We start from the raw sequence: 13557 nt of genomic DNA, 5'->3' as shown, positions 1-13557 counted from the left end.
CAGATTAAATCACTATATTCTTCAATAAACTGATTTTCTTCCCTATTTTAACATATGAACAAATATTTTCGCTTGTCTTGACAAGTAAGGAATTTCAGCATATTAGTAATAAATTGGGGCTGTTCTCTAAATTTCACATCAAGTGCATCAGTAACTTCTTTTTTGTCTCCTGACTAGTAATTCTTAGGAGCAGGTCACTGATGTACACTATCCAAGTCTGCCTTCCATGTCTTATTTTTATTGTACCCCAGCATTTGCCTTTCATTTCTTATCTTTATTGTACCCAGTATAGCTTTAGTTTTGGCTTATCAGGGCTCAATATTTAGTGAAAGTTATAGAGTGAAGTTGAATCAACATTCACTCACTATGGGGTGTTATAAGTATCAAAGTTAACAAAATGTACACTCCTACTGCAGCATTGACACATATTTTGGGCTATGTGCTAAACATTATCTGAAGGGATATTGTATATCCATGGAAGGTTATTCCTCTAGAGATGTAGGGACCCCATTAATGCTTACTTCTGAGAGGGTAAACAGGGTAGAGAGAGGGATTGGAGAGGAAAAGTGGAAGTGCAGAAGAAAGTTAAGAGAAAATGGAGATAAAAAAGAAATAGAAAATAAATACTGTATGAGAGAGGAGAAAGAGTGTAAAGAGAAGATATTGTGTGAGAGAGAAGGAAAGGGGTAAAAAAAACCAAAAAGATTTGAAGAGGATAGGGAGTGGAGAAAGATACATAAGAGCGAGAAGGGAGAGATGATAATTATTTAAAAAAACAAAAAACTCCAGGTCTGCTTATGACCTTCCATGACTGTCAGCACTCTCTGCATTCCCTCAGTTAAACAACTTCCTTCTTCTATCCAGCTGCTGTATTCCCCAAAACCCCTAGTTGATGTTGCTAACTGCTATGCACTTATTTTTGTTAATGTTTTACTGTATGCAGCATTATTTTATTTGTTATAATAGAAAATAAAAACAATATAAAAAAATACTGCACAATAACATAATTTATATAAGAACTTACCTAATAAATTAATTTATTTCATGGTGGCGAGAGTCCACAAGCTAGTTACTGATAGGATACATTCCTTCCAGGAGGGGGCAAAGTTTCCCAAACCTCAAATGCCTATAAATACACCTCCCACCTCACTCATACCCCAGTTTAATGTATAGCCATGTTAGTGAGGTTTATAAGGAGTAAAAGCATAAAAAAGAGGAACAGGATAAATAATGTGCTTTATACAAAAAAATCATAAGGCCCCAAAAAATGGGTGGGTCTCGTGGACTCGCCACCATTAAATAAATTAATTTATCAGGTAAGTTCTTACATAAATTATGTTTTCTTTAATATAGATGGCGAGAGACCACGAGCTAGTTACTGATGGGATATAATACCCAAGATGTGGAAGTCCACGAGTAAGTATAGAGGGAGGGATAAAATAAAAACAGCTATTTCCGCTGAGAAATTAAATAAAAAAATAATAATTACGTTTTCTTAAAAATTCAAAACACTTAAAGGATTACTAACTTTTGGTTTGTACCTTAAAAACTGCTCACATATTTTCAATCACATTTCTCCAACAAATTCAATCTACCTTATGATATCCAGAAATTAAGCTTCATTTCTTTAGAAAATATGCTTAGAAATTGCCCGCATGACATCACTTCATCCAGCCCTCAAAAATGGGCCGCACACGGTATCACCCAATGACCAATCCGATGTCTATTTTTTGCATGTAATTAGAATAAGATTACCTAAAACTACGCATGTTTTGCACTTGCGCAGAATGCGGCACAGATGCCGTCATTGCCCACACTGGATTCCCTATAACGCATGCGCATTTTAATTGGTTAGATAGGTTCTCCAGCCTTTCTACAGTCTATTCGTTGTCAATATTTTATAATGCTATAGTTCCAAAACTGTTGATTGTTGTTATAATATCACGGTGTTAAATAACGCCTTGTAAGACATATTAATATTTCTTGCCATTTAAAAGTGGGAATAGTGAATCATATTTTATTATATTATCAGTTCCGTTATCTTTGTTTTGTTTTAGCTATCCAGTTAGTGTAAGTGCAATTAACCCTATAGGAAACCAAAAATGCAAATAAAATTAGCTGCAAACATTGTACTTCAAAATGCTGAACTATGAATCAAATATAAACCAATTGGACAATATATATAGATATATATGTATTCATTATTGATACAAAATTTCATACTAATCTTTTAGTTCAATTGCACATTTATTCTAGGGGCATTATATTTTTTGACATATAAACTATAAAATAGTAATTACATTTGTCTGCCTCACTAAATATATATATATATATATATATATCCATCATTGATATTGATTAATAGTATAATCTTTTAATCTATGGTTTAAAATATAAAGCCTCAAATAATAATTTCCATTTGTATATTTTAGATCTATACATTAATTATTTTTTTTTAAATATACATTGTATTTTGTTTAGAACAATTCTTTCCATTTACATATTAATTATCATGATTATATATTCTTATTATATACTTATAAATGATAAAGTTAAGATATTTTAACTTTTTTGATTATTTATATTATTATTATTATGATTGAAATTTTAAAATATTTATTATAATATTTTATTGATTAGATTATTCAGAAAGTTTGCTCGTCCATTCCAGGGAGATTCACTTTAGTAGTAAATAATGCATACATATGTAATACATAATATAATAATACTTTGTTTAAAATATCTATTTATTGCAATACAATTTTTTTAAATTTGCTCCTTATTTATAGGGAGATTCTCAAAACGCTATAACAAAATATACTTACGTGAACTGCGCAGCAAATCCTTTAGATCCGCGATCGATAGAGTGGGTCTCCCACATCCAGAAATGAAAAAGAAGATGGTGACGTATTTGATGACGTTTACCTATATCGCGCATGCACATTTTTTTTAGTCACCATCTTCCAACTGGAGTTGGCCATGCGGATTGGAAAGTGGTAACAGAGTAAAAGGTAGTGGGTTTGGAAAAATTAAAATTTTCAAAGACAGTTCGCTTAGAAACGGTATGTTTTGGAAACTTGATGGGCATTATAAATTACTTTATTTTCATTCATATTTTCGATCTATGATGGATATTTTTTTGGCTACAGTGTCCCTTTAAATCATAGGCACTAGAATCAAACTGTGATAGCTGCCTGAAGAATCTTTCTACCAAAAACTGCTTCTGAAGAAGCAAAAACATAAAAATGGTAAAATGTAGTAAATGTATGCAAAGAAGACCAAGTGGCTGCTTTGCAGATTTGATCAACTGAAGCTTTATTCTTGAAAGCCCAAGATGTGGCAACTGATCTTGTAGAATGAGCTGTTATTCTCTGAGGCAGAGACTGCCCCGCCTCCAAATAAGCTTTGTGAATCAGAAGTTTCAACCAAGATACCAAAGAAATGGCAGAGGCTTTCTGACCTTTTCTAGAACCAGAAAAAATAACATAGACTAAAAGTCTTTCTGAAATTTTTAGTAGCCTCAACATAATATTTCAAAGCTCTTACCACATCCAAAGAATGTAAAGACCTTTCAAGAGTATTCTTAGGATTAGGACACAAGGAAGGAACAATAATTTCCCTTATAATGTTGTTAGAATTCACAACTTTAGGCAAAAATGTAAACAAAGTCCGCAAAACAGCTTTATCTTGATGGAAAATCAGATAAGGAGACTCCCAAGAGAGAGCAGACAATTCAGAAACTCTTCTAGCAGAAGAGATAGCCCAGAGAAATTACACTTTCTAAGAAAGTAGTTTAATGTCCAAAGAATGCATAGGCTCAAAATGAGGAGCCTGCAAAGTCTTTAACACCAAATTTAGACTCCAAGGAGGAGAGAGAGATTTAATAACAGGGTTAAAATGAGTCAAAACCTGTATAAAATAGTGAACATCAGGAAGATTAGCAATCTTTCTATGAAATAAAACAGGGCAGAGAATTGTCCTTTTAAAGTATTGGCATAATCCAAACCATCCTGAAGAAACTAGAATCCTAGGATTTCTAAAAGAATGCTAAGAATTATCATGGATGGAACACCATGAAATATAGGTTTTTTAAACCTTGTGATATATATTTTCCTTGAAATAGGCTTACAAGCCGCCTGTATCATAGTGTTAATCACAGAGTCAGTGAAACATCTATGACTAAGGACCAAGCGTTCAATTTCCATACCTTCAAACTTAGAGATTTGAGATCCGGATGGAAAAACGGGCCTTGAGACAGAATGTCTGGTCTTAGAGGAAGTGATCAAGGTTGGCAAATGGACATTCGTACAAGGTCCGCATACCAGAACCTGTGAGACCATGTTGGTTCTATTAGAAACACATTATGATCTTTGAGATCATTCTTGGAAGAAGAACCAGAGATGGACAAATTTAAGCAGGTTGGTAAAACCATGGAACTGCTAGAGCATCCATCAATTCCGCCTGAGGATCCGTGAACCTGGAGAGGTATCTGGGAAGTTTCTTGTTTAGATGAGAGGCCATCAGTTCTATGTCTGGAAGACCCCACATCTGCAAAATCTGATAGAACACATCTGGATGGAGAGACCACTCCCCCGGGTGTAGAGTCTGACGGCTGATATAATCCGCTTCCCAATTGTCTACACCTGGTATATGAATCACGGTGATTAGACAAGAGTTGGATTCCGCAAAATAAAGTATTAGAGATACTTCTTTCATTGCTAGAAGACTGCAAGTCCCCCCCCCCTTGATGATTGCCTGTTGTGACATTGTCTGTTTGTAACAGAATATACAATCCTCTCATTAATAGAGGAGATCTCTTAAAATAGCACAGAGTTCTAAGATATTGAATGGTAACCTCGCCTCTCGAGGATTCCAAACTCCTTGTGCTGTCAGAAACCCCCAAACAGCTCCCCAACCTGTGAGACTTGCATCTGTTGTGAACACAGTCCAGGTAGGACAAACAAAGGAGGCCCCTTGAACAATAAGGTGATGGTTTAACCACCAAGTCAGAGAGAGTTGAGTGTTGGAATTTAAGTATATCAGTTGTGGCATTTTTCAAAGAAACAATGGGGTGACTAAAAAAAAAGAATTCTGGGCATCACAGCAAAATCTGGCACACATTGCCGTTTTGCATATGCAAATAGTTAGCGTTTTTCCAGAACTGCCAGGAATTCTGGGAAAAGGGAGAACGCTTGCATTTTGAGCAACACCTGTTGCTCTAGAAGCCACCTTTCTATTCTTCAACTTCAAATAAGAAACCCCAGCAAGCCAGGGTGTACACAAATTCAAAAGAAACTCAGTTATGCTCCTCTCCACGGAAATCTTTAGTAAAAGGCAATTTTATTATCAAAACATACATATACAAAGAAACATCAACAATGGAAAACCACATTAAACTTGGTGATCATTTAAAGGGCCATAATACCAAAATGTTTAAACACTTGAAAGTGATGCAGCATAGCTGTAAAAAGCTGACTAGAAAATATCTCCTGAACATCTCTATGTAAAAAAGAAATATATTTTACCTCAAAAGTTCCTCAGTAGCCACTTCCCATTGTAAAGGATTTATAAGCAGCATTTTAGTGTGTCTGTCCTGGGACAGCTGAAAGGATGAGCCTCGTGAACTCTCATATTATTTCACCAATCAGGTAAAGGAAGCTTACTATGAAATCTCATAAGAGTTAAGTCAATCTCATGAGATCACAGTAAGAGTTCATGACCTCAGCACTGCTGATGCTGATTGGCTGCTGTTCATTTCTTCATTTTTTTTTTATTTTTACCTGCAGCTGGGAGCAGGTGAAGTATAACTTTTTACACAGAACTTACTCTGCTGAGCTGAGGAGATTGTGAGGTAAAATATCTTCCTTTTTTTACATAGAGATGCTAAGGTGATATGTTCCTGTCAGCTTTTTACAGTTATACTGCATCCGTTTCAAGTGATTTAGCATATGAGTATTATGTCCCTTTAAACAAATTCAATAAAATCATAAAAACAGATGTAAAAACACACAATGCATAAAATCAAATCAATAAAATGCAAGATAAAAATATTAAAACATCTGTTAAGACATCATTTGTATTTTCCACATATTTATACAGCAAAGTTTTTTAGCTTTTGAGGTTCCCATTTGTTTACAGTCTCTTAGATAATATACTTTCATTTCATTGTATGCCACGACAAGGCAATCTTGACAGATAACTTTTTTAAACAATAAAATATTTCTTGCCTTCCATAAATCCTCTTTTAAACAATTTAAAACAATCCATATACCACGCGACTGGTCACCTGAAGGACACTTCATGATCCTAAAGCTCTTAGACCTGTAATCCATTTTAAAAGTGGCCCGGCTAAATGCCACACCTCCGCATAAAAACAATTCCAAAACAGATGAAGGACAGATTCATCAGAGGCACAACCTTCACGGGGACATGTTGCTCGTGCCACAAAACCTCTCCTGTGCTGAAAAGCCCTGGTTGGCAGACACTGATGAACTATAGACCAGGCTAAATCTTTTTGAGAATTTGACAAATAAGGCTGGGACACATTTTGCCAAATCTTTTTTGACCTGGCTTCTGAAAAATTAGCCACCGGCTCTAATCTTTGCTCATTTATTAAGGCAGAAGTTAATTTCTTTTGATCACATAAAATATTAGGACTAAAACTCTGGAGATGATAGAGACGGATGATTTTTTCTAAAATAACATACTGCCGAGGTGGATTTAAAAGCGCAGAAAATTTAAGAGATATTGTATAACATTTATACTTTCTAAAAAGATGACCAGTAACTTGCATCTTAAAAAGGCAGCAAAAGTACTTTCGCCTAGATTTAGAGTTTTGCGTTAGAAGGGGTGCGTTAGCTACGCGTCTTTTTTTTCTAACGCACAGTGTTTTTAACGCTGGTATTTAGAGTTTAAAAACAACCTTCTAACGCGTCTATTTTATACACGTAATCACGCCTGCGTTAGACAGTCTCCCATAGAGATCAATGGCAAATCAAACAAACACGCTTTTTTCACCTAACACTCGATCTCGTGAAAATACGCACTGCTCGGTCATATGACGTATACCACATAATGAACAACAATAACACACTGCAAATGTCATAACAACAATCACAAAACATAGCACACACGCATTACACATTCAGAAGCAGGGGAAAAAAAAAAGTATCACTAAACGAGGAATACGCATATACTTTACGATACGGAAAAACGGAAAATAACAAAAAGGAAAAATAAATGCACACTCATACACAAGCAAAATACTCGCAATCAACATTACGAAATATAAGGACAAACATACATATACAACACTTCACTAATACAACACCATCACCAATTAACATTTACACATAATACTATTGGACAATGTTATAGAAAACGAGCACTATGACATCATCGCATTCTACACATTCCACAAATACTAACTCAAAATGAGCATGCGCAAATTCACACAACTAATACACATTGCACGCATACTAATTACTAACAAAGCACACCTGAACACAATTTACAAGGCAAACCGGTACATCATTATTCATTTACACAGGGTATATAAGCACCACACAAGCATGGCTTCTTTGACTGTGTTGCTGGTGTTTTTTTTGAGATTTAATGAATTATTGTGAGAGTTAGTGCGAGTTAGTGTTAGTGTGAGAGAGTCAGTTAGTGTTATCGTGAGTGAGTTAGTGGTAGTGTGAGTTAGTGGGAGCGTTAGTGGTAGCGTGAGTTAGTGGTAGTGTGATTTAGTGGTAGCGTGAGTTAGTAAGAGAGCGGTAGTGAGCGACAGTTGGTTTGGGTGAGTGCTTTTTCTGTATATTTAACACATTTACACGCAAACACATTCAATAAATACATACACTTATCAATAACACTACATACACTCCATACCCCATACCCTCTCATACTACACTCCATACCCCATTCCTTGTAGTCCCATTCCCTTTCATCCCATTCCCTCTAATCCCATACCCCATTCCCTCTAATCCCATCCCCTATTTACATTTAGTTTACATATCCTCCTTTTAGTCTTCTTATACATTTTGGTTGGTTAAATACTCCTTACCCTCTTTTATTTATATCCCTTTCACACTTTGAGCACTTGTTTTGTGTTTTTGTTTTTTTTGTTTTTTTCTTTTTATTTCTTTATATTGACCCCCTTTCATTTGTGCACAGTCACTTTTTGTTGGAGTAGTTAGGGCTTAGTTTAGGGAAGAGATGGAAGAGGAGGGCAGGCAGGAGATTAGTCAGGGGAGAGGGAGAGGGGGGGAGGAACAGTACAGGAAGGGGGGCAGGAAGCAGGGGAGGAAGCGGTGGGTGGACCCAGCCACTTGGTTCAAGATGAACAAGTGGCTGGGCCCAGTGGCGGACAGAGTAGGGCTTCACAGTCCGGGAAACAGAGGGCACCATCACAGGGGAAGGCCAAGGCGACTAGGGAGGCGAAGTATACTATGGAGGAGAAGGAGGTCCTCATAGAAGCGTATATGGGCAGGTATAAGAGGCTGCAGGCTCAGAAGACCACCCCGAGTTACAAGAGGAAGCTCTGGCGGGAGATAAGGGATGCAGTTAATGCAGTGGGGGGCCATAACAGAGATATGGACTCTATTAAACATCGCTACCGGGACTGCAAGATGGAGCTGAAAAAGAAAATAACCAGGGAGTACCAACATGCCACAGGGACCGGTGGCGGGCCTGCACTGAACGTTGAGTACTCCCGATGGGAGGAAATGTTGCGTCCCAGCATCTCCGAGGTGGCCATAGTCGGGATCGGAGGAATCGATACCGGGAACCTGCCACTCTCATTTAACGGTAAGCTCATTTAAGAATCTATTAACGGGGCGGAGCCGAACTGGGAATGGAGATGGCAGCATAATTGAGCTGCTCCGTGCAGGACACTGATAAAGGTGGCTGAAAAAAGTAATTAAGACTTTTTTTTTTTTCCTTTCTTTTTTTTAAATTTCTTTATTAATAATGGTAATAAAAAAAAAAACGTTACGTTGACATGAAAAAACTATCCTCAGACAAATATCCATGGCACATTATGGTAACATTTTCAATTTTCTAACAGTTCCGTCTTTTACCTAATCAAATTGCACTAGTTAACTAGCTAGTTGTATCTTTTAAGGACTTCTAAACAATCTTTTTTTTTTTTTTTTTTTTTTCTTCTTCAGATTTTGTATGAGGTTCTATATAGGTAAAGTAACAAAACAAAAAAAATAAATAGGAGAAGAATAGGAGAGAAAAAGAAAGAGAATGAAGTAAAAAGAGTAGATACAACTTAATAGAAATAAAAAAAAGAAAAAGAAGAAAAATAGGCTCGCCTAACCTCTTTATTCTATTCCTCTCCCCCTCCAGCCACTCACCACTCTATAGAACTCCATTCACCTCTAATTTGTGCTTCAATACAATATTCCATATTTCTAAAAGGTTTTAAGATTTCCTTTTGAGTTTCTATAGATTGACTTTTAACATATAGAGACCATTTTTCAAAAAATATTCCGATTCTATTATTTGCATCTGCCAGAGTATCTGCTCTTTCTATATTGATCTGTTGCATTATAGTTTTCTTTAAATATCTGATCGTAGGTTTCTTTCTTTTTTCTATCCAAAATTTGAATATTAATTTTCTTGACAGTAAAATAATCATTGTTATTAATCTCGTTTCTTCTTTTTTAATTTCTTTAGGTATATTAAAAATCAAAATGTTCTCTGCTTCTAAAGTTGTTTTAGTTTTAACAATTTGTGATATGAGTGTTGCTACCTGAAACCAAAATTGTCTAATTTGTGGGCAAAGCCAGATATAGTTTAATATATCCGGTGTGTTTTTGTTACATTTTATACATACTGGATTGGTCCTGTTGTCCCATTTAGCTCTCCTTGTGGGTGTGATATAATCATGGTGCAATAATCTTAAATTAGATTCCCTTATCCCCATATCCAATGTTGATTTCTTCACTATCTTTATACAATTAGATATTCTTTCTTCCCCTATATCTATATCAATAGCCCTGCCCCATTTTCCTGTTATATTCCTTAGACACAATTTTGATTCTTTTTTTATTAGTTGTTTATATAAAATTGATAGTTTATATTTTGATTTTCTACTTCTTTCAATAATACTCTCCATTATCTTTTCTGATGTATTTCTTCCTAACTTCTCTTCTTCTATTTGAATATGTTTTATTTGCAGGTATGGTAAGGTCTGTCCCTTAAAAGAGTCAATTTGGTTAGATAGTTCTGGCAATGTTTTAATTTTTCCTTCTACCAAATTCATTACGTCTTTTACTTTTCTAATTGTTGGGCTACCATCTTTTTTTTTTATAAATGGGAAATAATTTCCTGGTTCAAATCTAGGGTTTCCCTGTATCGGCATATACCTTATGATCTCACTTCTTGTTTCTAATTGTTTATTGACTTTTTCCATGCCCATAGCGTATCCTTTATCATGACATTATTCTTTTGTTCCATCGTTAGTTCCCTTGGCGATGCAAATAGTAAAAAAGTTAGCTTCATTGGGTTAGCTAATTTCTGTTCTAGTTCTGGCCATACAGTCTGGCCCTTACCATTCTAATCCATTCTATTGCGTATTTTAATAGGATCGCCCAATTATAGTACTGTATATTAGGAACTCCTGCACCTCCAATTTCTTGAGAGGCATGCAACTTCTTTAGACTTATCCTCGCTTTTTTATCTTTCCAGATGAAGTTTTTAATTATTTTATTTATACTTGTTAGATCTACCTTTTTTAATAAAAATGGTAACATTTGCATTGGATATAATAGCCTTGGTAGTATCATCATTTTAATTAACTGTATTCTGCCTGTTAAATTTAAATATAGTTTACTCCAGATCCCTAGGTCTCTTAATCTGTGTAAAAAGCGGGTGATAATTTATCTTATATGTTTTTGTTGGATCATTGTTTATTTTTATGCCCAGATATGTTATATAGTCGTCTTCGACTTCTAATGGGTATTTCATATTATCTTTTCCTTTATATAACCAATAAATTTTGGATTTTGTGATGTTTATTCTGTAACCCGACAGCTCTCCGTATTGTTCTATGTTTGAGATAATCTGACTTATGTGCTTTTGCGGATTTGCAACAAACAACATTTGTGTTTCTGTTTTGGTATATAGTTTTGTGATGAATTTTAGAAATGAGCCATTAAAATTAAACTTCTTGAGTGAGGTTACAATATGTTCCCATTCGACTCTGTCGAAGGCCTTCTCTGCGTCCAAAGACAGCAGGAAGGCCTCCGGCAGACTCCCCTCTAATCCCTTCTCTTTGTTTAATCTATATTTTTCCATTATCTGCAGTATGGTCCTGACATGCGTTGTAGATGATCTCCCATTTATAAAGCCCACTTGCTCTCTTCCTATAATATCAGATATGATATTATTCATCCTTTTAGCTATTATCTTCATAAGAATCTTATAGTCAGTATTTATCAATGATAGAGGTCTATAAGATTGTGGTAGTGTTGGATCTTTTCCCTCTTTTGGTATAACCACTATGTTTGCTGACTTGAATGCTTGTGATATTGGGCCTTCTTCGTTATACATATTTATGAATGTATTATATAATGGGTCTATCACTTTTTCTGGTATTGTTTTATAAAAGTCTATGGGAAGACCATCTGGCCCAGCTGCTTTCGCTACTGGTAGGTTCTTAATGACATTTAGTATTTCCTATTTTTCTATTCTTGCATTTATCATATCTTGTTGCTCTTTTGTTATTTCAGGTAATTTGATTTTTTCCCATAAGTTTTTATTTTTATTGTCATTAGTCCTTTCTGTATTATAGAGCTTTTGATAAAAATCTCTAAATGTTTCCATAATTATCTCTTTATCTGTACTTATCTCCTTTCCGTTAAATATTGTCTTTATGGTATTTTTAGGTTTTTGGGTTTTTGTAATTGCTGCTAAATACTTTCCAGATCTGTTGCCCCATCTATAAAATTTTCCACTTTTCCGTCTCATATCATTCTGAGTTTGTTCCAAAATATGTTCATTTCTTTGTCTTTTGACTTGAAAGTATTTTGTTAAGTTTTTTTGTGTAGGTGTTCCTTTATATTCCGCGTAAGCTTGGGCTAATTCTCTTGCTAACCTTCTTTCTTTGTGTATTCTTTTCTTATTATTCTGTATTTCGTAAGATGTAATATCTGCTTTTAACGTCACTTTAGCTGCTTCCCAAAATATTTGTGGTTTGTTAATATATTCTATTTTATTTATTCTATATTCATCCCATTTTTCTTCTAAAAATTTTTTAAATTTTATTGAGTTATTCAGATACTTTGGATAGAAGAATCTGTTTTTTTTTCTCTGTCTTGTTTGATTCATTGTCATTAATACTGGGGCATGGTCAGATATGGTCATTTCTCTAATAGTCACGTCTGTGATATTTCTACCAAGGCTTTTAGAGGTTAATATAAGGTCTATCCTCGACAGTGTGTTATGTACTCTTGATATATGTGTATATTCCAAACTGTCTGGATTTATTGTTCTCCATATGTCTTCCACTCCCAACGTGTTAGAAATATCATTTATTGTTTTTTCCTCATATTTATTAGTTTTTTCGTTTATATTTATCTTAGTATTAAACTTTCTTTTTCTATCTAACTGTGTCTTTGGGGCCATATTGAAGTCCCCCGCCATTATTATGTCCATGTTTGAGAATTTTATTAATTCTTTCTGAATATTCTCCCAAAATTTCTTGTCTTTTTTATTTGGGCCGTATACATTACAAATCAAAAATTCTCTTCCATCTATTTCTATTACTATAATTACATAGCGGCCTTGCTGGTCCGTTTTTACTTTCTTTATCTTATAACTTAAATTTTGACTAATCAGTATGGCCACTCCTCTTGCAGATTTTTTTGTATGATGAATAGTGTACCTCTTTGACCCAATTTTGCTTTAATTTAATATGTTCTATATCGTTTAAATGTGTCTCTTGGAGACATGCAATGTCAATATTAAGTTTTCTTAATTGAGTTATGATTGCTTTTCTTTTAATGGGGGAATTAATCCCCCCTACATTCCATGTTATTAGTTTAGTCATTTATTACATTAATAATTTACCAAGCTATTAATCTCTTCCTGTTTTACCTTTTTGTGATAAACCACAACTTGTGGCCAAGTGGCCATCAGCTAAACATGTTTGAGATAGTAAACCAAATGGGTAGAGGGGGAGAGGAAGAGAAAGGAGAGGAGAGGGAAAGAAAAAGAAGAGAAGAGAGAAAAAAAAAAAAAGTCAACAAGTAAGTAGAAGAGAGAAAGGCTGCAGTTGTTTCATTATATCTGTGTCTCACACTGTACTTTATATTACAGTTCAGTTTTAAAGAACATTTTTCATCTCTTTCTCATATCAGAATTGCGGCTTGTCTAATATTCATAAACCAATAAAACATTGACAATGGAACTTGAGACATCTACTGTGTATTTGTAATAATTTTTTCCAATTTTCTTAACTAAGTGCAGCACAGTCTACCTCATTTTATTCCTCTCATTTTTATGTTTAGCCTTGTAGCCATATAAAATAAAAAAAAATTTTTTAAA

This window comes from Bombina bombina, chromosome 4, assembly GCF_027579735.1.
Source record: "Bombina bombina isolate aBomBom1 chromosome 4, aBomBom1.pri, whole genome shotgun sequence".
Lineage (NCBI taxonomy): Eukaryota > Metazoa > Chordata > Amphibia > Anura > Bombinatoridae > Bombina > Bombina bombina.
The sequence above is the reverse complement of the archived record's forward strand: the minus strand, read 5'-3'. Positions refer to the sequence as shown.